General features: G+C 39.3%; 2 long non-coding RNA genes across 2 annotated transcripts; both read left to right on the top strand.

The window, feature by feature from the left end:
* The first annotated feature begins 1667 nt into the window (after positions 1–1667).
* On the top strand, positions 1668–2826 carry LOC131222273 (uncharacterized). Its single transcript, XR_009159972.1, has 3 exons — positions 1668–1725; positions 1807–2061; positions 2153–2826. It is a non-coding gene; the product is annotated as an uncharacterized LOC131222273 (long non-coding RNA).
* A 2225-nt stretch (positions 2827–5051) lies between these two features.
* Positions 5052–16293, top strand: LOC131222272 (uncharacterized). Its single transcript, XR_009159971.1, has 3 exons — positions 5052–5191; positions 5304–5392; positions 15909–16293. It is a non-coding gene; the product is annotated as an uncharacterized LOC131222272 (long non-coding RNA).
* Positions 16294–25846: the final 9553 nt, after the last annotated feature.

The following is a 25846-nucleotide window of genomic DNA, read 5'->3' as shown; positions in this document are numbered from 1 at the left end:
AGAAAAAGAGAGAGAGAGAGAGAGAGAGAGAGAGAGAGAGAGAGAGAGAGAGAGAAGAAGCCAGTTATCCAAACTGTTGAATTGGTGGACTAGGGTGCGAGTGGGCTATCCTATAATGATGAACTTCCAGGGACAGCCTGCTTGGTGACAATTTGGTAACAACTCTATGAGGGTTGGACTCTAAGCTGAAAATTAAGGCTCACAAATTAAATGGGATGGGGACGTTGCATTAAAATAAAAGAAAAAAATGAAAAAACCAAAAAAAAACCTGGTTAATATCTCCTAGCATGAATGTCATTTCAACAAACAGATAACATGCCATTTCATCAAATATATACAATGCCATTTCAACAAACAGATAGCATGCCATTTCAACAAACAGATGGCGTATATCAAATCTGAAAGACAGGAAAAGAGATACAAATAGAAGAAGATATCAAACCTATGGAGAGGAGCTTCACGGCATGTGTATCTTCAAGCAAGAGATTCACGGCTGCTGCAATGGAGAGAGAGAGAGAGAGGAGGGCGTTCACGGCTGATGCATTGGAGAGAGATGGAGCAGAGATAGGGAGGGAGTGAGAGGATCAGGGAAAGAAGAGCATAGGGAATGCTTTGATAAGGGAATGGAGAGAGAGAGAGAGAGTGAAATACTGTATTTGGGCGTGCGAGCAAGCACCCAAATTTAGGCGTTTCTAACAGACGGACATAAACGGTCCGATCAGGGGCTCCGTGGGGCTCATCATGATGTATTTACTCAATCCATTCCGATATATAATTTAAATAAATTATTTTAGCTTACCACAACAAATTCCAGATATATTGAAGATCCAAGTGGACCATACCATAAGAAGCAACTGTAATTTAATATCAATGTTTAGTACTGTGTGGTCCACCTGAGCCTTCGATCTAGCTGATTTTTTTTCTAATCCTCTAAATTAATATTTAAAAATATATTGACGGCTTAGATAGAACATATAGTTTCTTTTAAGCCTCATAGAGCCCCTTACATCACTATTAAATATTAATGGTGTATTGACTTTTAGCTACAGATTAAAACTGTAGCAATATTAGCTAAGGCTTATATCCGTCGCGAAAAAGTAACATAGTCTGTATCCTTTGCCCCTTTTTTTGGTAGTGCGGTTGACTGTAAAATATATTAAAGATAAGGATCCTGCAGTTGTGAGAGATAATCCTGCCCCCCCCAGGCATCCCTATGGAGGATTGGTTAGTCTTCGTGAATCAACATGGCATTGAGGAATTCAAGAGAGCAACCGAAAGGAATAAAATCAATCGGTCCAAGCTAAAAAGACCTGTGTGTCTTGGGAGGAATAGCATGGCTGTTATTCACCATCAGATGGTATGTATTATTTATTTATAAATATAGGTATTATAGTTTAATATTGAATTTACTTTTGAATTATCACTCATCTAACTCCATTAATATGTAATGTGCCAAAGGCGAAAGAGAGGAATCTTACCTCTGATGCCGAGATAGGTAGATGTGATGTTTACTTAAGAGCCCATACAAGGACAAAGTTGTCCAGTATCCTGACCTTGTTGTAAGTACATCCCCTTCTACCACTAACCAGTACCATTATGAGATGCCAATGTATAACTTTGAATTATTTTACATTCATTTGTATTTTGTTGCAGGAAAAATTAGAAGAGCTTTATTCTAGCAATCCTTCTTCTAAGATTATCGGCGTTGACGATGCCCTTACACAGGTAATAATAAAATTTAAAAATTACAGTGAGATTCATGGTAATTAGGAATTTTCTAATAACTTGATTTGCAATGTTTTACAGTTGGTTGGTTCTGACAATAGAGGGCGAATGCGGGGTCTAAGTTGCTCAATAACTAAGACAGGACTGAAGATGTTAGCCCCTGCTCGTTCAAAGGTAGAGAATTTGATAAAAGAAAGAGATGGCCTAGTGCAGGAGATATTTGATATAAAGAAATCATTGGCCAAGATGGAGGCCTGGATGGAGTTGCAGTAACATGCACAATCTACTCAAAACCTCTCATCACCAACAATTGCTAAATTTGCTCAGGCATCGTCGGTATGCAAGTGTAAATTTGCTACAGTATTGAACGTACAATTATTTTATAAATGATAACAATACTAATGCCATTTTATATGTGTACATGTAGCCGGATGTTATATATATCGGTAGGAGATGCGACTTGCTTGGTTGGGGAAATCGTGATGTAGTTGCTCGTGGTCAAGTACACGAAGTTAATCCAAATGCAGTTGTCCATTGCGAACCATTGGAGGAGGGAGCTTTTGTTGTTACCCTGACTGAGATTATACATCCTGACACTCTTTTGTGGAAAGAAGATGGGTTCACATCTACACTTGGAGAGGCCGGTCCAGGATCACTTGTGCAATGGGGGAAGGAATCTTTGAGATTTCGATAATTTGAACAAATTTGGTACTCTATAATTGAACTTGGTGTGGATGCTTTTTTCAGTTACTTTATATGATATTTTGCTTGTTTTTTTTTGGTTATTTTTGAACTAATTTGGCACTTTAGTTACTTTATATTGATGAACTTAGAACTTGGTTTGATTTTTAGTTACTTTATATTGATGTTTCACTTATTTTTTTTTGGTTACTCTATATGTTGTTTGGTTTGGTTTTTGTAATTTTGAATGAATTTTATACTCTATAGTTAAACATATTAGACTCCATTTGGTCGTCACAAACCAAATGGAGCCTAAGCCCCTTTTTAACTCCGCCAATGCAACTCCTTGCATTGCCGGTCCTAAGCTCGGGTAAAGGAGGAGGGAGAATGGGCATCAAGGTGAGTTGTGTACTTTTCCTTCATTTTTTGATTATCTATTTATTCTATGTCAATCTTCATGGTTCATTATTCATTGAAACCTGATTATCTATTTATTTGTTATTGTTTTGCAAGATGCTGAGAATGCTATCAATGACTTGACTAGTAAGGCATCTGGGGTTTAAAAATTTTGGGTTTGTCAGAATGCTTGTACATGGTATTTTTCTTTAATTTTACTATGCTCCTGTCAGGTAAATGGCTTAGAAATAGACAAATAAGATGCAATTGGGCTGCTAAAGGAGCTGGCTTTGCTGAGGAAAAACCCCAAAGTGAAAACGAAAATCAAAACATGGTGGTCCTGACAAATGGTAGTTCAGGTAGTATGGGTATGGTATCCTCCATCTTCTCCTTTCTATTAAAAGTTAGGGCCATTATTTCAATGCCAATGACAAATGACAAACCAGACTCCTATCTCCTTTCTGTGTTTGTCAATGGAATAGACCATTTGGTGGACTTACTAAATTGTCAATTCCACTGGTATCGATTTGACTCTGTACTGAATGATGTTTAAAATGATGGAATTCTTGTTCATCATTCATGTATGGGGTTTTTGTTCTAGAGATCATAGCTTTTATGCATTTGATGATTAAATAGAATTTCCCTGTTTTATTTCAATGTCACTGAGGAAAGACTTTGCAGGTACACTCACAATTGGTGGCATGTTGCTGTTTGTTATTTGGAAGGTCATTCTCCAATTAACAAAGTGCTAGAACTCTTATTTTCCTTCTTCCTTTCATTAAGGTTCTAGCCATGTTTGAAGGCCATGCTGCGAGCTGAAACTGACCTCCAACTGGGCAGTGAAGAGAGCTACAACAGGCCTTTAAATGGGCTTCAATCTAAGCTATAAACAGGCCTCAACCTTAGGCTGAAACCAAGCCTTCTTTAGGCCACACAAGGGAGCTGAAAAACATCCTTCAGCCAGCCCCAAATCTAAGTCAAAATACCTCCCAGATTGGCTGTAAAGATGCTGAAAATCGGCCCTCAGTCGGACCTTATGCTGGCCATGAAACACACAGAGATATGGGCTGAGTGTATCCTAGTTGCGAAAGTGTTTTTAGCCAGAAACAAGGCCTTCAATCAGACCACGCAGAGGGCTAAGAAATGTATTTTAGATGCCTCACAGTCGGGCCAGACATGGCTCACGGTCAGGCCATGAAACCTAGATCCAAACAGCCTCCATCTAGGTCGTGCTGCGTGCTGAAAACAAGCTCCAGATGGGTCCGATTTGAGTTGAAATCAGGCCCCAACTGGGCCTTGATCTACACTAGAATCGGGCCTCAAACAGGCCCTTAGTACCAACCTTACAGCTAAGCTTTTTATGGGTAGCAAATCAATACAGGCCAGACCTCAATTGGGCCTTCCATCTGGGCTGAAACCAGCAAAAAAAAAAAAATCAGGCAGTGGACCTGTGTCCAGCCCCTGCACTATACATTACAGATTGCATGTTTGATATTTCCTTATATTTCATGGTAAACAATTTTGAGCAGTTCTGCATTAATTTCACAAATGAGAAGCTGCAACAACATTTTAACCAGGTTAACTTACTCCATGACAAGTTGTTGCCTCTATCTTGGAAACCTCTAATATCTTGATTTTTTCTTGGGTTGTGTACTGATAGCATGTCTTCAAAATGGAACAGGAAGAGTACACAAAAGAGGAAATCAATTGGAGCTACATAGAGTTTGTTGATTCATAGATAAATCTGCTGGTATGTACATTGCTCACTTGTGCGATACTACCCAAAATGCACTTCTGTTTTGCTATTGATTTATAGGTTTGATCTGGAACTGCAGATATTTCCATAGGATGTGTCTCGTATTTAAGCATCAACATAGGCAAAAGCAATCCCAACAAAAACAAGACTGATTCAATTCCATCTTCAATAGACAACAAGGTGCATTCTTGCACACACTTCTTATTATAATTGGTGCATTCTTGCACATGCTTATTTTTAAATTTCGATGCATTCAATTGTGAAAGGATTTATGACTTTGAAAACGAAAGGGATAGGCTCATTATGGAGAAGGACGCAGTCATTCAAGAGCATGCTTCCCTGGAAAATCAATGAAATAGTATGATTCAACACTTAATTGATGTTTGGTTTTGCATTCAAGAGCACACAATTCTTTGTTTTCTTTTCCATGACAATGAAATAGTATGATTCAACACCTAATTAATGTTTGGTTTTACATTTTTTTTAAAGAGGAAGGTTAATGGACATGCATCTCAGTTAATCTGATTGATTGCTTTTAGCCTTGAGAAGAGGGTCAACAAAAAAGTTATGGCAATGTTCGAGAAAGATGAAGATGAATACAATGACTTATTATCCAAGAAAAACATCATTGAGGTATATTGTTGTATTTCTCAGCCTGTAAAGGATCTCATCTTTTTTTTTTTTTTTTTAAATTGAATTTGTTTATGTCTGAAGTTGTTTGCTTACTATATTCTTCTCTTCTTAGAATGATAAGTCAAAAATCAAGAAGGTGATGGAAGAGCTTAATGAAAAGAAGAAGGAAACACTAAAAGTTACTTGGGTTAAAGTGAACAAGTGAGTTGACACTTCTCTGCTCTCATGTTCCAGTTCATATTTTTTGCTTTCTAGTTGAAAATCAAGAATGCCATTTACTTTTGTTGGTATATTTTAGCATAAGAAATTTCCTTTTCGGATTATGTTAGTGTGCGTGATTTCAGCATTTCAAATGGCTGAAACTATGGTCCAAATTATAGTATCCGGCTTCCTTGGATCCCTGGATCAGACGAATTCAGTGGATCCCAGGGACAGGCCGTGTTTATGTATTTGCTCGAAATTAATGGAGCAGACCCGGATGTGCGTCGGAGCTATCCGGATGAGCGGGGGTCCCTGGAAGGTGGGAACTGCTGTTATGACCATGATGAAGCTGTCCATTTCCTATGGACAACATTGGAGGGGCCTGGCCATTTGGACATGCCAAGTTTATGTATTTACTCGAAATTGATGGAGCAGACCCGAATGTGCGTCGGAGCTATCCGGATGTTGAGCGGGGGTCCCTGGAAGATAGAGACCGCTATTATGACTATGATGAAGCTGTTCATTTCCTATGGATAGCATTGGAAGGGCCTAGCCAATTGGAGTAGGCCATGTTTATATCCCGTATTTGCAGGGACCACACCCTTAACTTACAACCTAAACCTATTCTCAAATCCCAAAACCTACAACTACAACCTAAACCTATAAACTATAACCTAAACCTATAACCTAAACTCAATTCCCTAAACTTTAACCTACAACCTAAGCTGAACCTATACTTATAACCTAAACCTATTCTCAAATCCCAAAACCTATAACCTAAACGTTAACCTAAACCTATAACCTATAACCTATAACCTTAACCTATAACCTAAACTCAATTCCCTAAACCTTAACCTATAACCTAACCTAAACCTATACTCAAATCCTAAACCTAAACCTAAAAATCTAACAAAACCTATAACCTACACTTATAACCTAAACCTAAACCTATAACCTAAAACCTAAACCTAAACCAAAAACCCAAATGTATTCTGAAATCCTTAAACCTAAACCTACACCTAATCTTAATCTCAACTCCTTAACCTAAACCTAAACTTGAAAACCCAAACTAAACCCGATCTCAAACCCGAACCCGATTTTCTAAACCTAAACCTTAACCAATTCTCAATTCCCTAAAGCTTTAACCTATAACCTATAACCTATAACCTATAACTTATAACCTAAACCTAAACCATAACCTAAACCTCAACCTATAACCTTAACCTAAACTAAAACCTAAAACCTAAACCTTAACCAATAACCTATAACCTATAACCTAACCTTAACCTAAACCTAAAACCTAAACCTAAACCTATAACCTAAAACCTAAACCTAAACTTAAACCCTAAAAGTATTCTCAAATCCCTAAAACTAAACGTACACCTAATCCTAATCTCAACTCCCTAACCTAAACCTAAACCTAAACTTGAAAACCCAAACTAAACCCAATCTCAAACCCGAACCCGATTTTTTAAACCTAAACATTAACCTATTCTCAATTCCTTAAAGCTATAACCTATAACCTACACCTAAACTTATAACCTTAACCTAAACCTAAAACCTACACCTAAACCTAAAACCTAAATGTATTCTCAAATCCATAAACCTAAACCTACACCTAATCCTAATCTCAACTCCTTAACCTAAACCTAAACTTGAAACCCAAACTAAACCCAATCTCAAACTCGAACCCAATTTCCTAAACCTAAACCTTAACCTATTCTCAATTCCCTAAAGCTTTAACCTATAACCTAAACCTAAACCTTAACCTAAACCTAAACCTATAACCTTAACCTAAACTAAAACCTATAACCTAAACCTTAACCTATAACCTATAACCTATAACCTAACCTTAACCTAAACCTAAAACCTAAACCTAAACCTATAACCTAAAAGCTAAACCTAAACCTAAAACCTAAATGTATTCTCAAATCTCTAAACCTAAACCTACATTTAATCCTAATCTCAACTCCCTAACCTAAACCTAAACCTAAACTTGAAAACCCAAACCTAAACCCGATCCCGAACCCGAACCCGATTTCCTAAACCTAAAGATTAACCTATTCTCAATTCCTTAAAGCTATAACATATAACTTATAACATATAACCTAAACCTAACCTTAACCTAAACCTATAACCGAAACCTAAACCTAAACCTAAAACCTAAATGTATTCTCAAATCCTTAAACCTAAACCTACACCTAATCCTAATCTCAACTCCTTAACCTAAACCTAAACTTGAAAACCTAAACTAAACCCGATTTCAAACCTGACCCCGATTTCCTAAACCTAAACCTTAACCTATTCTCAATTTCCTAAAGCTTTAACCTATAACATATAACCTATAACCTAAACCTAAACCTTAACCTAAACCTAAACCTATAACCTTAAACAAAACTAAAACCTACAACCTAAACCTTAACCTATAACCTATAACCTCTAACCTAACCTTATCCTAAACCTACAACCTAAACCTAAACCTATAACCTAAAACCTAAACCTAAACCTAAAACCTAAATGTATTCTCAAATCCCTAAACCTAAACCTACACCTAATCCTAATCTCAACTCCCTAACCTAAAACTAAACCTAAACTTGAAAACCCAAACTAAACCTGATCTCAAACCCGAACCTGATTTCCTAAACCTAAACCTTAACCTATTCTAAATTCCCTAAAGCTATAACCTACAACCTACACCTAAACCTAACCTAAACTTATAACCTTAACCTAAACCTAAAACCTAAACCTAAAGCTAAAACCTAAATGTATTCTCAAATCCTTAAACATAAACCTATACCTAATCCTAAGCTCAACTCCTTAACCTAAACCTAAACTTGAAAACCGAAACTAAACCCGATCTCAAACCCAAACCCAATTTCCTAAACCTAAACCTTAACTTATTCTCAATTCCCTAAAGCTTTAACCTATAACCTATAACCTACAACCTAAACCTAAACCTTAACCTAAACCTAAACCTATAACGTAAACCAAAACCTAAACCTAAAACTTAAATGTCTTCTCAAATCCTTAAACCTAAACCTACACCTAATCCTAACCTCAACTCCTTAACCTAAACCTAAACTTGAAAACCCAAACTAAACCCGACCTCAAACCCAAACCCGATTTCCTAAACCTAAAACTTAACCTATTCTCAATTCCCTAAAGCTTTAACCTATAACCTAAACCAAAACCTTAACCTAAACCTAAACCTACAACCTTAACCTAAAATAAAACCTTTAACCTAAACCTTAACCTATAACCAATAACCTATAACCTAACCTTAACCTAAACCTAAAACCTAAACCTAAAACTAAAACCTAAAACCTAAACATAAACATAAAACCTAAATGTATTCTCAAATCCGTAAACCTAAACCTACACCTAATCCTAATTTCAACTCCCTAACCTAAACCTAAACCTAGACTTCAAAACCCAAACTAAACCTGATCTCAAACCCGAACCCGATTTCCTAAACCTAAACCTTAACCTATTCTCAATTCCTTAAAGCTATAACCTATAACCTACACCTAAACCTAACCTAAACCTATAACCTTAACCTAAACCTAAAACCTACACCTAAACCTAAAACCTAAATGTATTCTCAAATCCATAAACCTAAACCTACACCTAATCCTAATCTCAACTCCTTAACCTAAACCTAAACTTGAAACCCAAACTAAACCCAATCTCAAACTCGAACCCAATTTCCTAAACCTAAACCTTAACCTATTCTCAATTCCCTAAAGCTTTAACCTATAACCTAAACCTAAACCTTAACCTAAACCTAAACCTATAACCTTAACCTAAACTAAAACCTATAACCTAAACCTTAACCTATAACCTAGAACCTATAACCTAACCTTAACCTAAACCTAAAACCTAAACCTAAACCAATAACCTAAAAGCTAAACCTAAACCTAAACCTAAAACCTAAATGTATTCTCAAATCTCTAAACCTAAACCTACACTTAATCCTAATCTCAACTCCCTAACCTAAACCTAAACCTAAACTTGAAAACCCAAACCTAAACCCGATCCCGAACCCGAACCGATTTCCTAAACCTAAAGATTAACCTATTCTCAATTCCTTAAAGCTATAACATATAACCTATAACATATAACCTAAACCTAAACCTTAACCTAAACCTATAACTGAAACCTAAACCTAAACTTAAAACTTAAATGTATTCTCAAATCCTTAAACCTAAACCTACACCTAATCCTAATCTCAACTCCTTAACCTAAACCTAAACTTGAAAACCCAAACTAAACCCGATTTCAAACCCGACCCCGATTTCCCAAACCTAAACCTTAACCTATTCTCAATTTCCTAAAGCTTTAACCTATAACCTATAACCTATAACCTAAACCTAAACCTTAACCTAAACCTAAACCTATAACCTTAAACAAAACTAAAACCTACAACCTAAACCTTAACCTATAACCTATAACCTATAACCTAACCTAAACCTAAACCAATAACCTAAACCTAAACCTATAACCTAAAACCTAAACCTAAACCTAAAACCTAAATGTATTCTCAAATCCCTAAACCTAAACCTACACCTAATCCTAATCTCAACTCCCTAACCTAAAACTAAACCTAAACTTGAAAACCCAAACTAAACCTGATCTCAAACCCGAACCTGATTTCCTTAACCTAAACCTTAACCTATTCTCAATTCCCTAAAGCTATAACCTATAACCTACACCTAAACCTAACCTAAACCTATAACCTTAACCTAAACCTAAAACCTAATCCTAAACCTAAAACCTAAATGTATTCTCAAATCCTTAAACATAAACCTATACCTAATCCTAAGCTCAACTCCTTAACCTAAACCTAAACTTGAAAACCGAAACTAAACCCGATCTCAAACCCAAACCCAATTTCCTAAACCTAAACCTTAACTTATTCTCAATTCCCTAAAGCTTTAACCTATAACCTATAACCTACAACCTAAACCTAAGCCTTAACCTAAACCTAAACCTAAACCTAAAACCTAAATGTATTCTTAAATCCCTAAACCTAAACCTACACCTAATCCTAATCTCAACTCCCTAACCTAAAACTAAACCTAAACTTGAAAACCCAAACTAAACCGGATCTCAAACCCGAACCTGATTTCCTTAACCTAAACCTTAACCTATTCTCAATTCCCTAAAGCTATAACCTATAACCTACACCTAAACCTAACCTAAACCTATAACCTTAACCTAAACCTAAAACCTAATCCTAAACCTAAAACCTAAATGTATTCTCAAATCCTTAAACATAAACCTATACCTAATCCTAAGCTCAACTCCTTAACCTAAACCTAAACTTGAAAACCGAAACTAAACCCGATCTCAAACCCAAACCCAATTTCCTAAACCTAAACCTTAACTTATTCTCAATTCCCTAAAGCTTTAACCTATAACCTATAACCTACAACCTAAACCTAAACCTTAACCTAAACCTAAACCTATAACCTAAACCTAAACCTAAACCTAAAACTTAAATGTCTTCTCAAATCCTTAAATCTAAACCTACACCTAATCCTAACCTCAACTCCTTAACCTAAACCTAAACTTGAAAACCCAAACTAAACCCGACCTCAACCCCAAACCTGATTTCCTAAACCTAAAACTTAACCTATTCTCAATTCCCTAAAGCTTTAACCTATAACCTAAACCAAAACCTTAACCTAAACCTAAACCTATAACCTTAACCTAAAATAAAACCTATAACCTAAACCTTAACCTATAACCAATAACCTATAAGCTAACCTTAACCTAAACCTAAAACCTAAATCTAAACCTAAAACCTAAAACCTAAACCTAAACCTAGAACCTAAATGTATTCTCAAATCCTTAAACCTAAACCTACACCTAATCCTAATTTTAACTCCCTAACCTAAACCTAAACCTAGACTTAAAAACCCAAACTAAACTCGATCTCAAACCCGAACCCGATTTCCTAAACCTAAACCTTAACCTACTCTCAATTCCCTAAAGCTATAACCTATAACCTATACCTAAACCTAACTTAAACCTATAACCTAAACCTAAACCTAATCCTAAAACCTAAATGTCTTCTCAAATCCTTAAACCTAAACCTACACCTAATCCTAATCTCAACTCCTTAACCTAAACCTAAACTTGAAAACCCAAACTAAACCTGATCTCAAACCCGAACCTGATTTCCTAAACCTAAACTTAACCTACTCTTAATTCCCTAAAGTTTTAACCTATAACCTAAACCTAAACCTAAACGTTAACCTAAACCTAAACTTATAAACTTAACCTAAACTAAAACCTATAACCTAAACCTTAACCTATAACCTATAACCTATAACCTAACCTTAACCTAAACCTAAAACCTATACCTATACCTAAAACCTAAAACCTAAACCTAAACCTAAAACCTAAATGTATTCTCAAATACCTAAACCTAAACCTACACCTAATCCTAATCTCAAATCCCTAACATAAACCTAAACCTAAACTTCAAAACCCAAACTAAACCCAATCTCAAACCCAACCTGATTTCCTAAACCTAAACCTTAACCTATTCTCAATTCCCTAAAGCTATAACCTATAACCTACACCTAAACCTAACCTTAACCTAAACCTAAACCTTAACCTATTCTCAATTCCCTAAAGCTATAACCTATAACCTACACCTAAACCTAACCTTAACCTAAACCTAAAGCTAAACCTAAAACCTAAATGTATTCTCAAATCCTTAAACCTAAACCTACACCTAATCCAAAGCTCAACTCCTTAACCTAAACCTAAACTTGAAAACCCAAACTAAACCCGATCTCAAACCCAAACCCGATTTCCTAAACCTAAACCTTAACCTATTCTCAATTTCCTAAAGCTTTAACCTATAACCTATAACCTAAACCTAAACCTTAACCTAAACCTAAACCTATAACCTTAAACAAAACTAAAACCTACAATCTAAACCTTAACCTATAACCTATAACCTATAACCTAACCTAAACCTAAACCTATAACCTAAACCTAAACCTAAAACCTAAAACCTAAACCTAAACCTAAACCTAAAACCTAAATGTATTCTCAAATCCCTAAACCTAAACCTACACCTAATCCTAATCTCAACTCCCTAACCTAAAACTAAACCTAAACTTGAAAACCCAAACTAAACCTGATCTCAAACCCGAACCTGATTTCCTTAACCTAAACCTTAACCTATTCTCAATTCCCTAAAGCTATAACCTATAACCTACACCTAAACCTAACTTAAACCTATAACCTAAATCTATAACCTAAACCTAAACCTAAACCTAAAACCTAAATGTCTTCTCAAATCCTTAAACCTAAACCTACACCTAATCCTAATCTTAACTCCTTAACCTAAACCTAATCTTGAAAACCGAAACTAAACCTGATCTCAAACCCGAACCTGATTTCCTAAACCTAAACCTTAACCTATTCTTAATTCCCTAAAGTTTTAACCTATAACCTAAACCTAAACCTAAACGTTAACCTAAACCTAAACTTATAAACTTAACCTAAACTAAAACCTATAACCTAAACCTTAACCTATAACCTATAACCTATAACCTAACCTTAACCTAAACCTAAAACCTAAACCTATACCTAAAACATAAAACCTAAATCTAAACCTAAAACTTAAATGTATTCTCAAATACCTAAACCTAAACCTACACCTAATCCTAATCTCAAATCCCTAACATAAACCTAAACCTAAACTTCAAAACCCAAACTAAACCCGATCTCAAACCCAACCTGATTTCCTAAACCTAAACCTTAACCTATTCTCAATTCCCTAAAGCTATAACCTATAACCTACACCTAAACCTAACCTAAACCTATAACCTTAAACTAAACCTAAAACCTAAACCTAAACCTAAAAGCTAAATGTATTCTCAAATCCTTAAACCTAAACCTACACCTAATCCTAAGCTCAACTCCTTAACCTAAACCTAAACTTGAAAACCCAAACTAAACCCGATCTCAAACCCAAACCCGATTTCCTAAACTTAAACCTTAACCTATTCTCAATTCCCTAAAGCATTAACCTATAACCTATAACCTATAACCTAAACCTAAACCTTAACCTAAACCTAAACCTAAACCTATAACCTTAACCTAAACTAAAACCTATAACCTAAACCTTAACCTATAACCTAACCTTAACCTAAACCTAAAACCTAAACCTATACCTAAACCCTAAATGTATTCTCAAATCCGTAAACCTTAACCTACACCAAATCCTAATCTCAACTCCCTAACCTAAACCTAAACCTAAACTTGTAAACCCAAACCTAAACCCGATCCCGAACCCGAACCCGATTTCCTAAACCTAAACCTAAACCTTAACCTATTCTCAATTCCCTAAAGCTATAACATATAACCTAAACCTAAACCTTAACCTAAATCTAAACCTAAACCTAAACCTAAACCTAAAACCTAAATGTATTCTCAAATCCTTAAACCTAAACCTACACCTAATCCTATGCTCAACTCCTTAACCTAAATCTAAACTTGGAAACCCAAACTAAACCCGATCTCAAACTCGAACCCGATTTCCTAAACATAAACCTTAACCTATTCTCAATTCCCTAAAGCTTTAACCTATAACCTATAACCTATAACCTAAACCTAAACCTTAACCTAAACCTAAACCTATAACCTTAACCTAAACTAAAACCTATAACCTATAACCTATAACCTAACCTTAACCTAGACCTAAAACCTAAACCTAAACCTATAACCTAAAACCTAAACCTAAACCTAAAACCTAAATGTATTCTCAAATCCCAAAACCTAAACCTACACCTAATCCTAATCTCAACTCCCTAACCTAAACCTAAACCTAAACTTGAAAACCCAAGCCCAAACCCGATCCCGAACCCGAACCTGAACCCGATTTCCTAAACCTAAACCTTAACCTATTGTCAATTCCTTAAAGCTATAACATTTAACCTATAACATATAACCTAAACCTAAACCTTAACCTAAACCTAAACCTAAAACCTAAATGTATTCTCAAATCCTTAAACCTAAACCTACACCTAATCCTAATCTCAACTCCTTAACCTAAACCTAAACTTGATAACCCAAACTAAACCCGATATCAAACCCGAACCCGATATCCTAAACCTAAACCTTAACCTATTCTCAATTCCCTAAAGCTTTAACGTATAACCTATAACCTATAACCTATAACCTAAACCTAAACCTAAACCTAAACCTATAACCTTAACCTAAACTAAAACCTATAACCTAAACCTTAACCTATAACCTATACCCTAAAACCTAAACCTAAACCTAAACTAAAACTTATAACCTAAACCTTAACCTATAACCTATAACCTATAACCTAACCTTAACCTAAACCTAAAACCTAACCTAAACCTAAACATAAGCCCTAAATGTATTCTCAAATCCCTAAACCAAAACCTACACCTAATCCTAATCTCAACTCCCTAACCTAAAACTTAAAAACCCAAACTAAACCCGATCTCAAACCCGAACCCGATTTCCTAAACCTAAACCTTAACCTATTCTCAATTCCCTAAAACTATAACCTATAACCTATACCTAAACCTAGCCTAAACCTATAACCTTAACCTAAACCTAAACCTAAAACCTAAATGTATTCTCAAATCCTTAAACCTAAACCTACACCTAATCCTAAGCTCAACTCCTTAACCTAAACCTAAACTTGAAAGCCCAAACTAAACCCGATCTTAAACCCAAACCCGATTTCCTAAACCTAAACCTTAACCTATTCTCAATTCCCTAAAGCTTTAACCTAAACCTAAACCTATAACCTAAACCTATACCTATACCTAAACCAAAACCAAAACCTATAACCTAAACATTAACCTATATCCTATAACCTATAACCTAACCTAAACCTAAACCTAAAACCTAAACCTAAACCTAAACCTATAACCGAAAACCTAAACCTAAAACCTAAATGTATTCTCAAATCCCTAAACCTAAACCTACACCTAATCCTAATCTCAACTCCCTAACCTAAACCTAAACCTACACCTAATCCTAATCTCAACTCCCTAACCTAAACCTAAAACTAAACTTGAAAACCCAAACCTAAACCCGATCTAAAACCCGAACCCGATTTCCTAAACCTAAACCTTAATCTATTCTCAATTCCCTAAAGCTATAACTTATAACCTATAACCTAAACCTATAACCTTAACCTAAACCTAAAACCTAAACCGAAACCTAAACCTAAACCTATAACCTTAACCTAAACCTAACCTAAACCTATAGCCTTAACCTTAACCTAACCCTAAACCTATAACCTTAACCTAAACGTAGGTTTTGAGTTTACAAGTCCATCCTAGGTTTGAACACATTACTCATGTTGGATTTTGCCATAGTTTAGAAGATTTGTAGGTATATTTTTTATTTCTTCATATATAAGTGTTTTTTTTTTGTCTTTCTTCCTTTTGAGATGTGTACAAAGGTATGCTTGTTTGATTGTGTCTACAAATGCTGTTTTATACAGGCTGACAAACTAAAGAAGTCAGTGGAGGATGAAATTCATTTTCTCAAGGGAAGGGTTTCAGAACTTGAAAGTGATCTTGTGTCGAAGTCCGCAGAAGTTACATCTGCAGTTTCAATGAAAGAAGAAGTTGTATCTTCTGCATTTGTTGAAATTGACCTTCTAAAGGAAGAAAATTCTGAAAACTGTGAGCATTATTGAATGCATATTGAGGGTGTTTACTGTGTTGGAGTGTATTTGTTTCTTGTACAAGAGGGCACGCCTTAGTTGTAATTCTTATGATAGGTTGAGCAAAGTGAAGTATTGTTTATTTAGAAATGTGAATGTAGGATGCATTGTATGATTTGATTGCTATTTGTAATAAATGCATCGTTTCATTTTTTTTTTATTGCATTTTATGTACTATTTCTATCAGCATTAAGCTTAGATAAGTTATCAATCATAGCAGGTTCTTGCAATGGAAACAGGTCGTATTATTACAATTTTTTAAAAAATAGCTAGAAATATAATCCGCAGTTATAGCTACGGCTTTTGTCCGTAACTATTGGTATCTATTGCTATGGATATAATTGGTGTTATAGGTATCTATTGCTACGGATAAAATTCCTTTTACTACGGATATGATCCGTAGTATGTTCGTCGCTATTGATGGGGTAGCTAAATCTATTGCTACGGATATAATCCGTAGCTATTGGTATCTATTACTACGGACTATATCCGTAGCTATTGATATCTATTGCTACGGATATAGTCCGTAGCAATTTGTATCTATTGCTACGGATTTAGTCCGTAGCTGGATCTTTAGCTACCCCACCAATAGCGACGAACTTGCTATGGATTATATCCGTAGCAAAAGGGCTTTTGCTACGGTTTTTGTCCGTAGCCTTTGCTTATTTTTCTTGTAGTGCAATCTTAACTATTAAATCTTATTTCCTTGGAGCTCTAGAACCCATTAGTGGAAGAAGGAAGAAGAGATCTTGAGGTGGGTATTTTTTTTAGGTTTTGATTTGTGTGATTTTGATGTGTTAGGGCTCACTTGTGGTGGGACCCATCTTGATGTATGCCTTATATGAATGAGGGTCCCATAGTTGCAGGGTCCCTCCCATCTCCACCTTTCTCTCTCTCTCTCTCTCTCTCTCTCTCTCTCTCTCTCTCTCCCCCTCTCCTTCTTTTGATGGCCCACCTTGATGATATGCATTGCCCACATCGTTCATCTATTTAGAGTGTGTGACCCACCTGACGCATGTGGCATATAACCATGCCGTCCAGCCACGTGAAAGTGAGCCCCACATGATGTAATTGTTTTATCCATGCTGCCTGTCCAGTGGGCAGGATCCTCCCGCCTTTCCATTTGGGCAGGCCTGGATGGAGAGAAAACAGAAATATTAGATTGATCTAAACAGGTGGGCCACGCTGATGTGGACCCACCTTAATGTATTTATTAAATCTACACCGTCCAACAGATCTGGATGGTGGCCACACTATGATGTTTAGGTTTTATCAACACCGTCCATCTAACGGTGGAGTGGACCCCATCTATGTGGTCCGTGTTACATCCAGACCATCCAGACGCTGGGGTCTGGACGTGGCAAAACTCTTGGCTAGCTCCTTTAAACGCTGGTGGGTCCACACGTGTGGACCCTTGATGTATGTGTGAGGCCCTGACCGTCCATCACCGCACTGTGATGCATGTTTTGTAATCCACACTGTCCGTCCAGACATGGGTCTGGACGGTGGACCATTTCAATTAAAAAATAATAATAATAAAAATATGATAATATATTATTGTATTATACAATATATATATATATATATATGCATATATATATATATGTATATGTATGGCAGGTCCCACGTGGGACCCACCTTGATGTGTGGAATTATCCACACCGTCCAGCGTTTCTAGACGGTGGGGACCCGACTTGATGTATTTGTTTCATCAACACCGTCTAGATCAATGCTGGATCTGTTTGGACGGTGCTAATTCACCTAGATAATGTTTGGATGGTGCTGATTTACATGGGAAGTGTTTGGATGGTGCTGATTTACCTGGACAATGTTTGGACAATGCTGATCATCATTAGTGGGCCATGTGCCCCATTGCATGACAGTGTACAGTGATATACATGTTACACCTACAACTATTGAAATAATTTTTGGTGTGGTCCAAGCCCACTTGAGGCCCATTGGTGTGGTCCATCCATGAGGTCCATCATGATGCATATTTAAGGCCCATATGATGGGGCCCACCTAGCTTGTATTTAAGGCCCATATGATGGGGCCCACTGCTTGAATCTGAGGCCCATGGGCAAGGCCCATTGTGATGTATTCGTGGCCTATGGGCAAGGCCCATTATGATATGTATTAGGCCCATGACGCGTGACCCTTTTGATGTATTCGAGGCCCAGATACGTGGCCCATTTGATGCATATGAGACCCATGTGTAGGGCCCACATGTTATGTATTTGAGGCCCATGAACAGGGCCCACCTGTTGTGTATATGAGGCCCATTGGTGCGTCCCATTAATGCAGCCCACTCGTTGTATATGAGGACCAGTGGTGCGACCATTAATGCGGCCCACTTGATGTATATTAAGGCCTATGGGTTACGGCCCATTATGATGTATATTGAGGCCCATGGGTCGTAGCCCATTATGATGTATTTGAGGACCATGGGTCGTGGCCTATGGTGATATATATTAGGCCCGTGTATTCGGCCCATTGTGATGTACATTAGGCCATTGTGTGAGGCCATGGGCCCACTACATGTTTGGCTCTATGTGGGCCACTCCTTGGGAGCAATGTTGGTTAAATGGCCACATTGATGGGCAATGATGGTTTAATGTCCACATTGTGACCTTTCCTTAGGCCTTGTTCGGCCAATTCTGATTGTCGAGGCCGATTGTCGAGGCCAATTCCGATTTCGATTGCTGAGGTCGATTATCGAGGCCGATTGTTGAGGCCGATTCCGATTCCGATTATCGAGGCCAATTCCGATTGTCGGTACTGATTCCAATTGTCGAGGCTAATTATTGACGCCGATTCTGATTGTCGATTCTGATTGTCGATACCAATTCTGATTGTCGAGGCCGATTCCGATTGTCGAGGCTGATTCCGATTGTTGAGGCCGACTGTATAGGCCGATTGCCGAGGTCAATTATCGAGGCTGATCTATATTGCGTACTCTGATATTGAATAACTCATGGACCTGTCAGTATTTCTCCTTACTTATTATCGTATGATTCATGATCTTGCTAATATTTCTAACATTGTTTAATTATGACATTGCATTGAATACTTGACACTTATTGTAACAACCTTGGAAATTTTTGTGCTTATCTTTCCTTAAGTAGTTGTTTTTGGGGTAATTAGCGCTATACTTGATTGCTTGTGAAATTCGCATCAATCACTTTAAATTGTATCTGCATGGCTCTAAACTTGTAGATTAGTTAGCGCTATGTTACTCTGAAACCTGGGATCCATCGCTAAATCCAGTTGTTCTGGGGAATTTTTGGAAGTTTTGGATCAGACCTGGACCGCGCGTCGAAAGTTCGATGGCGATGATCTTAGGCTGTTGCGATCACGGAGTTGGGCTTGACCATCACCTCGAAAATCAAGTCCATGTGATGTTCTGGGTCGATTTGATTGAGTTCGAAGTGAAGAGTGTGAGAACGGTTGGAAATTTACTAAGCTTTTATGAAATCTGAGTCGTGTCGCTTACGCGATGAATTTAAGCTATCTGACCGTTGGATTCTGACCCAATTTTACCCTCTGATCAAGGAAGGTGGCCTAGGCATATCCTTGTGCTTGTGGACCTGATCGAGATTCTGTGACCGTTGAATTGAGTGTGGTCCGCCACGGCTGATCTGAAGAGCCGGTCGGTACGAAAACTCAGCCTGACCTAAATCCATGGTCAGTGAGCTTAAGTCGGACCTTTCGTGGTTATAGGCCCACCAGAAGTGCTTCATTGGATCGTAAGAGGCTAGTTTTGGTTATACCCTAAGTATACCTTGGCCCTGGGGTCATTTTCATCAATTATAGGCCTATTTATAGTCCTTAAACCCTATCTCTCTTTTCCATACGAATTTTCTCTAACCCTAGCTTGGAAAGAGAGTGGAAAAGAGAGAGAAAGTGAGAGAGAAGTTGGTGAATCATCTTGGATTCTATCTTATTCATCTGCATCCTTGAACCTTCACTTTGAATCGTTATTCTGACGATTCTGAGTTCATCTTGGGGTAAGTTAACCTAACCCTAATCTGTGTTAGAGCTTAGATTAGTCTTGGTATTGTTGTATCTCATTTCTATCCTTGCTTTAGGGTATTCTATCACCGTTGACGAAGACAACTCGTCTAAATCAGTTCGGTGTTTCTTTCCTTGCTTAAAGTGCAGACTTTAAGTGTATAGGTTATGGTTTTCAAGGCTTTCAATGCCAGTTAATGATTTATTCTTGTTATGGATGGGATTTCACATGCCAAATGTTGTATTTATGATGCGTTCCTGATATGCATGTGTTATATTGAGATTTATGTATTCTATGTGTATGTATAAAGTACCGTATACGTATAAATTATGCACTTGTGTTTGCCATGATTATTTGTCATGTATGCATGCTAGATGTGTGTATGACAACTCCTTGGTAAAAGGAATTGTCCAAGTGCTTGTTTTTCAACATACGTCATGTATGTTGTACCACGTATTCTAAGTGTTTGTAGAAATGCATGAATGATCTAAAGTGTAATTTATTACACTAATTGCGGGCGTTGAGAAGTGATTCTCAACACTCCTATTGATGTGCATGATTTCCTTTATGCAAGTTACATTCCATGTTATTTAATTTCAAGCATTACTATGCTTACATTTATGTTAAGTTGATATTCTTCAGATGCTTGAGTATCACTTGAATTAAGTTGTTGTTCCATTACTGTTTTACATTTAATATGAATATCTGTCGTAGTGTAATGTGTGTGGGACTATGCATTAGTCCAGGAAATCAGTAATTTGCTTTATGATCGTGGCTGAGGTTGCTTTCGCCACGTAGGACGTATTAGACGAACCCGAGTCGTATTAGAGTTGTCGGCAGTGGTTTGGCCACGCGGAGTGTTTGCGCACTCTATGTCGCTCAACCCAACGTGCGCTCGTGCTAGTCGAGTTCGTCAAGTAACCCGATTGTCCGATGTATGTTCACCATGTATGGACGCTACTGCTTGAATCTAGGGTACCGAACTTACCAGTGAAATCCTAATAACCATGGTACCTTGATCCACTAAGACTCATGAGCCGGACATGGTGGTATGGGACACCGTGGTCGAGCTGTCAGCCTACGCTGGGGTGACGAGCCTCCCCGTAGTGACCAGTGAGCACCTAAACTCGTGAGCCGATTATGGTGGTATGGGACACTATATTCGTGCTGTCGGCCTACATTGATTGGTGACGAGCCCTTTGTAGTGACCTCGAGCATACCTGGATACCGCAATGAGGTGACGAGCCGAACTGTGGAAATAAAGGTATGAAAGGCGTGCATTGATTGGTGACGAGCCCTTTGCTACGACCTTAAATATATGATCGTATGAGATGTCTAGGACTGACGACCCTAGTATGGATCACTGTTTGGATGATGATATGAGGAAGGTATCTTAGCTTCCCAATCCTACTGTATGAAAAGAACTAATAACAACTTGGTAATCATATTCATGCACCGCATTTGCATGTGCTTTGTAGATGTGGCGCACTTTGAGGTGGTGTCATGCGTAACATAAGATGAAGACACTGAGGGTGTACACGTGAGGGCACGCATCATTTTCCATACATCCTTGCATTAACAAGAGTACTTAGGATTTATTTAAATGTTCTGTTTTATCATTACTGCTTGATTGAACTGATAACATGTTAACCAGTGCCTTATTGTTCCACTGAGTTGATCACTCACTCCCATGTTCTGGGGCGGTGTTAAACACCCACCAGATTATGTCTTAGGTTCTGATGTTGCAGATGTTGATGCGACTTCTGAGGCAGAGCGGGAGATGGATGATGATGAGGCTGCTTTCTCGTATATGCAGTTTTCAGACAGGTTCTAGCGAGCCTTGGTCTGATGCGCGGGACTCTGGGATTATTTTTGGAAATTTAAATGATGTAATTTGAAACTTGTAATTTTGTTAAGTAAAACTTTCATACGACCTGGTTGGTGAATGTACTTCAGGGATTTACACTTGTACACATATATTTTTATAAGTCTTCCGCTTGCTTTATTCACTTATCCCTGAATTATATCTGTGTTTTGGCTTAATCTATTCCATGTTTTATGTACTGATACAGTCAACATAAATCTATCATTAAATATGTTGCATAAGTGATGTTTTGGAACTCGGGAGCTGAGTTATGCTCGACCCCCGAATTTCAGGGCGTTATAAGTTGGTATCAGAGCATGATCTGGATTAAACCGGACCTGGGTTATGGTCACACACCGCACGTTGTCGCCACTTTAGTGTAATTGGGTGCAGGTTTATCATAGATTTTGTGTTTGTGCTCCGTAGTTTCTATCGGCGAAAGTTTCCTGAAAACCTTCGCCGAGATCGAATCTGTACTCTTACCTGATCACACACAGCGACTCGAAACCTTCCCTAGACCATCTATTAATGAGTTTAAATGGTCTATCTTCCCTTTTTAACCCTTAAACCTTCAAAAAATCTTTATTTGAATCAGATTTCTACCAGAATGGCCCGATAGGCGTCAAATCATGCAAGGGGCCAATTGAGGCATTTTCTGTGGGGCCCAGGGGGGAACCACACATTTCTAACCATGGGGGACCAGGAGGACCTCGCCCAAACGGCGAGGCATCGCTGGTCAGTCCAGAGACCGGCGATGTCATCGCCGGTTCGGCGAGGGCTCGCCGATCAGCGGGCCAGGCGGGCCGGGCCGGCGCGGGCCGATGAATCCTAGGCCTTGTGTGGCCCACCCCTCCATGGTTTTCACCTTAAAACCCTTTCTTTCATCTATTTCCTTCACAAACACCCCTCCCAAGCTTTCCCTTTCTTGAAAACCTTCTCCAAATCCTTCCAAATCTCTCCCAAATCTTCTTCTTTTTCCATTTTTCGTGCAAACCCAATACCCCATCTCAAAATCCTCTTTTCCATTACTGATTTCCCTTTCTTTCCTTCTTATTTGAGCTCCTACTTTCCCTTTTTGGCTCTCAAGTGTGTGGAAGTTTCACCATCTTCCTATTTCTCTCTTTCTCTCATTTCTCATGGCCCTTTTTGAGATTGTGACAGCGATCTTTTTCATTTCTTCCATTCTTTCCTTGATGGGGAAGAAGAGAGCGCCCGTGGATGAAGCCGGGCCGAGCCGCCCAACCCGTGCACGGAGGCCGAGAGGTACTACCGCGAGCACGTCTGTCACTCGTGAATTCCAGACCAAGCGGGACCTCGATCCTCGAGCTCCCATTGGTAGAACTTTGTTGGCGGAGTTGTCGCATGGAGTCTATGAAGGCCGTAGAGTCCTTTTTGAGGCTCATGTTGATCCGCGGCTCTTTGGTGAGTTTTTCTTGTTGGAGCGCCTAGAAGGGGCTGGTTGGGGTCCCTTGTTCGAAGGTGAGTATCGCGCGAATGCTAGCACTGTTCGAGCCTTTTATGCCAATATTCTTGATCCTTCGCTGGAGCCTCTGCAGTTCAAGATTCCTTGTGGTAGCGGTCGAGTGGGTATTGTCAATGTTGCTTTGATATCCCGACTCCTAAAGGTGCCACTTGGTGAAGTGCATGCCAGCGAGAAGAATGTGAACAGTGTGCGCGAGAGGGATCGTCGCACCCGATCCTTGTGTGGTCGTCTGGTCGAATGGCAGCCGAATAGGAGTCTTCTGGCTACCTACATGACGGATGACTTCCGTTTGCTTCACCACATATTTACGTTCAATGTATACCCAAGGTGGAGCAACCGCAGCGAGTGTACGCGCCTGATGGTGGATTTCCTATATCAGGTGGGGCAGGAAGCGAAGTTGTGTGTGCCGACGTACGTCCTGCGCCAGATTATTCTCATCGCTCGTTCGAGTAGGAGGACCGAGTCGCTTCCATTTGGCCGCCTCATTTGCAAGCTTGCACATGAGTTTGGCTATAGGCTTGGAGCTGAGAAGCCGGTTCCTGTTCGTCATATTGATCTGAGGACTCTTAAGCAGATGGAGATCGGTTCTGGTCGGCATGCCTCAGAGAGTGAGGCTGAGTCTGAGAGCGGTGATGAAGAGAGTTATGCTGAAGGTGGTGCTGAGATTGAGGAAGAAACAGAGCAGGACGAGGAAGAAGATGAGGCACAGGATTCGAGTGATAGCTCTCCTCCTGTGGCGCCAGAGCAGAGCGCAGAGCAGACTGCCAGAGATGCCCGTCTTACACGGCTTGAAGAAGGGCAGGCTGTTTTACGCCAGGATATTGTTGATCTTCGAGGCCTTGTTAAACATAAGTTTAAGAAGGTGACTCGAACTCTGAAGTCTATCCTGTGTTGCTTGCAGGATAAGGGTGCCCCGCCTCCATCTCCTGATTCCGACGAGTAGCATCGTTGTGGCCGTCCTTTGCTTTGTTTGTTGTTTTCTTTCTGTGTGTATCCGTTGTTGGCTTTGTAGTTGGAGTTGTTTGTAGTTGTTGTAGTTGTTTGTGGTTGTTGTAGTTACTGTGGTTGTTTAAAGTGTTTGAAGTGTTAGATGTTGTTGTTTACATGCTTTCCTAGTCGTGATTCATGTATTGCTGCACTACTTGTATTGCGACGATTTTGATTAATGGAATGCATGTTGTTTGTCTTTGGAGTTGTGTTGTGTTGCTGTGTGGATGGATTATGTGATGTAGAATCTAACAGGTTGCATCCTCTGTTGAATGTAGGGATGCCTCCTAAGGGTTCGAAGTCTTCGGCCCGTCTCTCTTTGATTGAGTCACTTGCTGGGGTTCCTCCTTTGAGCGATAGCCAGTCAGATCCCCAGGCGGGTCCGTCTCATGCCGGTGTTGGGCCAAAACCTATGGCTCCTCCAGTCACACCCTCGGTTCCTGAGCCGAGCCGTGCGCCTTCGTCTGCTCCACTTGCTGATAGGTTTGAGCAGATGATGCTGTTGATGCAGCAGCAGCAGCACCAGCAGCAGCAGCAACAGCAGCAGTAGGAGTTCCTCTCTTCCATGGCTGGCATCTTTGCTCAGTCAGTGGGGGCGACTCCACCTGTTTCACCTATGCCTCCATCTGGGAGCGCCAGTGCCAGCGGCACTTTCGAGCGATTCCAGTGCTTGTGACCTCCTACGTTTGTGGGTTCTCACAGACCTGAGGAGGCCGAGTATTGGATCGACCGCATCTTTAAGATGCTGAGACTGCTGCACTGCTCTGAGGTCGAGCAGGTTGAGCTTGCCTCCTTCATGTTTGAGAAGGAGGCCAGTTTATGGTGGGACAATGTTCTTCGCACTGTCGAGGAGGATTTTGTGTGGTCGTGGCAGGCGTTTGAGGCGCGCTTCCACGAGAAGTATTTCCCGGTTACGTACCGACATGAGAAGGAGAGTGAGTTCCTTCGCCTCCACCAGGGAGGGCTGTCGTTGACGGAGTATGAGAACCGGTTTACTGAGTTGGGGCGGTATGTTCCTTTGATCCTGGGTGATCAGCCGATGAGGATGCGACATTTCTCTGAGGGATTGAGACCTGATATCCGATCGAAGATTTGCTGTGCTAGCATTTCTTCTTATGCGGAGCTGGTGAGCATGTCCTTGCGAGCAGAGTAGGACGGGGATAGAGCGTCCCGCATGCCAGCACCGATGGTTCCTAGGCCACGACCGGACTTTCAGGGTGCACCTTTCCTCGGCAAGAGGCCGCGAACAAATTCTCCTCCAAGGCGTTCAGCGCCGCCCGCTCAGCAGATGAGAGCTGATCTTTGATGTTCCTATTGTGGGAAGATAGGGCACTTGGACCATTTTTGCTTCTCCCGTATGCGAGCTA

This window comes from Magnolia sinica, chromosome 13 (assembly GCF_029962835.1).
Source record: "Magnolia sinica isolate HGM2019 chromosome 13, MsV1, whole genome shotgun sequence".
NCBI classification, from domain to species: Eukaryota; Viridiplantae; Streptophyta; class Magnoliopsida; order Magnoliales; family Magnoliaceae; genus Magnolia; species Magnolia sinica.
This window is presented reverse-complemented; position numbering and strand designations above follow the sequence as displayed.